This window comes from Tupaia chinensis, unplaced genomic scaffold, assembly GCF_000334495.1.
Source record: "Tupaia chinensis unplaced genomic scaffold, TupChi_1.0 Scaffold000478_3, whole genome shotgun sequence".
In the NCBI taxonomy this organism is placed as follows: Eukaryota; Metazoa; Chordata; class Mammalia; order Scandentia; family Tupaiidae; genus Tupaia; species Tupaia belangeri.
The window spans coordinates 4217774-4223103 of record NW_006159990.1 but is presented as its reverse complement, the minus strand read 5'-3'; the positions used below and the strand labels follow the sequence as shown (position 1 = coordinate 4223103).

The 5330-nt window shown below is 34.2% G+C and overlaps 1 long non-coding RNA gene across 1 annotated transcript in view; it reads right to left on the bottom strand.

Moving 5' to 3' along the window:
- LOC102473860 (uncharacterized) overlaps positions 1 to 2028 on the bottom strand; it is a 50455-nt gene extending 48427 nt beyond the window's left edge. Inside the window, exon 1 of the long non-coding RNA XR_335634.1 lies at positions 1788 to 2028. This is a non-coding gene — a long non-coding RNA (uncharacterized LOC102473860). The remainder of the gene's footprint in view (positions 1 to 1787) is intronic.
- Between the last annotated feature and the right edge of the window lie 3302 nt (positions 2029 to 5330).

Sequence of the window (5330 nt, the reverse complement as noted above, 5' to 3'; positions counted from 1 at the left end):
CACACGCGCCCGGCGTGAGTTTTAAGCCACCGGGTCCGGGACGCAAACCGCGGTCGACTACGTGGGAGTCCAGCGACATAGCCATTACGCTAACTGCTGGTTCCCAATAAAATAAGTTTTTAAAAAAGTATTAGATTTGGGTCTTCTTTTCTTTTTTGAACTGATAATCATCTCAAGATGTTGAGCTAGCTTGCAAATTTAGGAAAGACCTGAATATGCCCCAGTTTAAAAAATTAACTTAGTAAAATTTTGTATGCAATGTGTGTGGGTATGTCGACGATTAGGCCACTTTTATATTTTACATGAACAACTAGGTTTCTAAAATGAACCAGTAATCATAAATACAAGCATCTTCAAATTGCAACTAGACCTAATTTTTTTTTTTTTAAAGATTGAAATTTTTCAAGGAAGAGTTCCCCTCACTATAACTAGATATGTAGCTGCTTGGGTGTGTCTAAACATGTTTCTTATCTTTTTTTTTTTTTTTTTTTTTTTAAATGCCCTTTTTTTTTTTTTAAACAAAAGGATTATACCGGCTTTAGAGAGGATCTGGGGAAAAAAACACAACAGATCTAAAGTCCTTTCATCTTCATCTTAACACATCTCTAGTCTGGACAAGACCAAGAAGTGCTGCAGTTTCGTGTGCTTTTAGCGACGTCCCAGTGAACTAATCTGCAGAGCATGGCATAAAAAGGCAAGAGGACCAGGTTCTCACTTCGCCCTCACGCTGTTGGACGCCGTTGAAAGAAATTAATCTGAGCAGATTTAGGACTGAGGGCTTTATGTCCATATGGATTGGCAGTTGGTGAGACCTCACTATTAACGGTGCACAATTAATAAATAATATGTCTCTGTTTGCTTCGGTAGCTGTTCAAGCAATAAAAAGCTTATAAAAAGATTGCTTAGACAAAAACCCCACATATGGGCAAGGTCTTGATCCATGCTGGATATCTTCCATTCAGGAATCCCATTAGCATTTTGCATGGTACATCGCCCCTCAAATACCAATTTGTTATTCATTTTACCACTATGGACCAGATGAGTTAGTCACAATTATTCATAAATCTTTCACATAAATAATTAGGAAAATGAGTGGATAAATACATAGTGTTAAAAATTTAAAACAACAATTTTATTCTAGAATGGCATAATATTACTGTTAAATCATGCAGGCAGAGATTGAGATCTAAGCAGTTACCAGTAAGAGGGTGAAGCCGTAGCTTCACAGGGCACCTTTGTTCTCTGGTATGATAAATGACTCCAAGATATCACTTCAACTCTGACTTCAGAAGCAAATTAAATTTCAAAATTAAAACAACTTTAATTTTAAATGTCTCTTTGATAACACCTATCTATAGCAGACCTTGCCAGGAAAATCTGCAGGCTCTGTGATCCTAAGAGATTTTTGACCTGATTTAAATCCTGAGACTAAAAAAAAAAGAAGACACCAATTAATGAAGGCTTCTGCTACAATGCCTCATCGAGTACAAGGGTAAGTTACGTTGCAGGACTACTCTACGGTTGTAAAATCTTAGTCAAAATTATATCAACTTCCATGCAACACTAAATACATTTCAATTATATTTACTTTGCACTGATGACAAATGAACACACGCAGCACTGTTTAAGAAAGAATAAGGGGAACACACCTTATACGAGTAGCAATCTGGGAAATGAACGGAAATGAATACAAAGTGGAAATGAAAGCACCTACTCTATGTCTTTAAAGGCCGACTCAAACATCATGAACCTTGGTTGAGTTACAGAATATAGTATTACAAGAGTACCTTCGCTTTTCCTGTCTTTCTGTAATTCTTCCAGGTGAAAGAGGTTATCTATGAGTGCTTTCTTGAATTTCCTTTAACTTTTCATCAATATTTTTAAGGAAAGTTTCACTCTTTTACAAGTAAAACTTTTGTAGGAAAGTCTATATAAATGATGCTGTTACAGGAGTGACATTTTGCAAATATTGAGCATAATTCAGCTTCCTTTGAAATTGGTCATGGCTTTTTCTACAAGAAATTCAGTTTAACGGTTAGGTTGTGGTGAATCTGCAGATAAATCAGTTAGGTTCTACTGGATGTACTAAATAACCCCCCCACACACATTCTCTTACACTCTATTGTATTACTCTATAGTATCCACATTCAAAACTAGCATGTTTAAAAGTATTAAATCACATTTCCTTTAAAAAACGGTAGAATAATGTTATTTATCATTTCATTAGATTTATTAAATTTATTCATTGCCATAAATTCTAGGCAAATGAACAAATACAACCATTAAATGGGAGGGGAAAAAATCAACCCTGCAACTTTTTTTTTTTTTTTTTTTTTTAAATAACCTTGAGCCTTTAGGAAATAGTTGCTTCATTCTCATAGACATTACATGGATTTTTGCAAACAAGTCTTCATTCAGGTTTTTCAAATGCAATGTATCAGAGTAACTTTTCTTCAATTAGGTTATGTCCTAGGATTCGGGAAAATTACATTTTATATTGTAATATAGATTGCATGTAACCATGGTAAAATCTGGCATACTAGGACTCCTGTCAGTCATTGATTTACTGCTCAACTGTAAGAAAACATTTTAGAACAACACCCCCAGGACTGTCATGAACTCTTCTTTATTGTCAAAGTGTCAGAATACTGTGTCAGGTAGCCTCCAACCTTAAAAGTGATTTACGATAAAAACGCAACTGAAGATTAGTTTAGTTTTATCATCTTAAGGACTACATGAAACATTTTTTTCACATTATATTTTTTATTCCTCATCTGTACAATATAACCCACAACAGAGCAGTTAGTCCATAAAAAGAACCTACATTATGAGAACATTCTAAATATTCACATTTTGTTTTTATTTTATAGCTGTTACTTAAGTTAACATGTGGTACATTTTTACAAAGCCTGATTGTTCACGTATTTAATTTCTATGCTCATAAAGCCATATATTTTTAATACAATCCAAGCAGCAGGAAATGATCAGACTCTACTAAATATTTTAATATTAGCCTGAAGTTGTGAAGTGAAATATAAAAGGGAAAGTGGTTTTAGAGCCTGTGACATTTCACACTATTCCATCAGTCATAAAGATATATAAATCAACCTTCAGGAATGTCATTGGAGAATTTAAAATCCTAATACCTATGCTATGAAATAATTAATGAAATATGATATGTAAGGTCAACAATGACTATAACACTGAAGTGTATTGCTTTTTGTTGTTAATTCCTTTTCCACTACTAATGTAAAACATTTGCATTTCAAGAGATAAAACATTTCTTACACACATTCTGATTGTTTGGAAATTGGAATCCTGTCTTGTTCTTCTACCTGATATCCAAAACTGATGATCAATTTATTTAGTCCTAAACTTTAGGCATTTTTAAGAAATAACTTCTCTCTTGACAAAAATCACCATTTTTTACAATTCTGTTTCTCCTACTTGTAAATACTTGACTTTTACGTTGCATCTGTGTATCTCAATTATACATTAAATGAAAGGTTGATGTAATTCTTACAAAGAATGACAGTTAAATGGAAAATCCCAGAGGGGGTACACTAAAGATTGTGATCTTAACTTGTGAACTCAGACTACATTTGAGGTTTATACAAAAGCATAAGGATTTTTTTTTAATACTGTATGAGGACCCAGTCTCTGGCACAGTGGTATTGCAAGTGCCCACAGAGGCTTGTTCTGATCCCTGGTGTCTTGAATACATGGTAGGCAGAGCCATGGAGACCCAGAATACAGAGGAGCTAAAAGACGAGAAAGTGGACTATGCGTGATGAGACTCTCTCTCTCTCTCACATACACACACACAGGCACATTCTCCATCATAAAGTGAACTGTTAAAGAAAGAAAGAAAGAATGAAGGATAATCATCTAATTAGATTTTTCAGATGCTCCTATAGAGTGCTGAAGAAAACATTGTTGGACAGTTTTTGGCTCATCTTCACAGAAGATATTTTACACAACCTATTCACATAGGAGAAGATTCCCATCTCCTGAAGTTAATACATAGAATCGGTTGGCATTATAAGAAAATAGAAACAGAAAAAAAAATAGCATTTAAAATACAGAAAGCAGACAATATTTGAGACATGTGGCCTCAAGGTTTTTAAAGTGTAGATTTTGAACATCAGAGAGAGCATGTAGTTCAGTTAGACTGTGTCACTGGTAGTCTGTGTGGGATGTGCAGTGTAGGGTCTGTGCCACAAAGACAAAGGATCTGGACTAGAATTTGGAGAGAATACTGATAATTGCTATTTGTTGTTTAACAATCTTTATCCTAATTTCCAAAATATGACACCACTTAATTTTTTATATTCTGCTTTTTAATGACCTAACTTACTGTCCTTTCCCTTATACAAATTATTTATAGATCCCTGAGTGTTAGATGCCCTGGTAGCTTTGCCCATAATCTGCTCTGTGTTTGAAATGCCCATCAGCTCCTAGCCCAGGAGGAGAACTCCTAGCTATCTTTTGAAAGTTAGTTAATTTGTTACCAAGGTGGGGAAAAATCTTTTTCTACTTTAGATATTTATGCTTCATGCCACTCTTACAATTTGGAAGGATCTTATAATTACATTTATCATATATAAATAAATAATATTTTAAAATTTTCCCACTTAGTAAGTTTTAAGATCCTTTGACAGAAAAACCATTTATTTTTTTCATATCTGTGTATATAATTTCTTTATTGCTCTTGTCTGTCTTGTAGCATAAATATTCCAATTTTTATGTTCATCGTTATATTATTTTGAATTTTATTACACATTACCTTCATTTATTACATGCATTTTCAGTCCTGAATTGGTCCCTGGACATTCACCTTGGGTCTCTAACTGACAGCTGGGGCTCTCCAGAGATTTTCAACCATGACCTAATTTTCAATTATCTAGAAAGAAAATCACTGTCTTTTCCCAAATACACTTTGCATCTCAGATAGTTTTATTTCTATCACTGACATAATAATTTTTTGAATGTTTTATCTTGAAAACACAGCCGCCCCTGACTTCATTCTCTGCCACTCTCTCTACAGACAAAAATCACCGTGCTTAGTCCCTATTTATTGTGCTGTCTTCGTTTTCTCTCCCACTTGATCTTCCTTGGTTTAGAATCTACTGTAATAGTGGAGAGTAACGTTAGAAATGCACATTAATCTTCCTAAAAGAATTGCTTTGATGCAGCTCTTCCAAAAACGTTTAAAAGGAATATGACCGAGAAAATGATATCCCAGTTTTCAGACTATTATTTCACATCTATACACTTAGGCTATTTCCTGTCTCCAAACATATACCCTCTGTTCTATTTTAACAATTGGC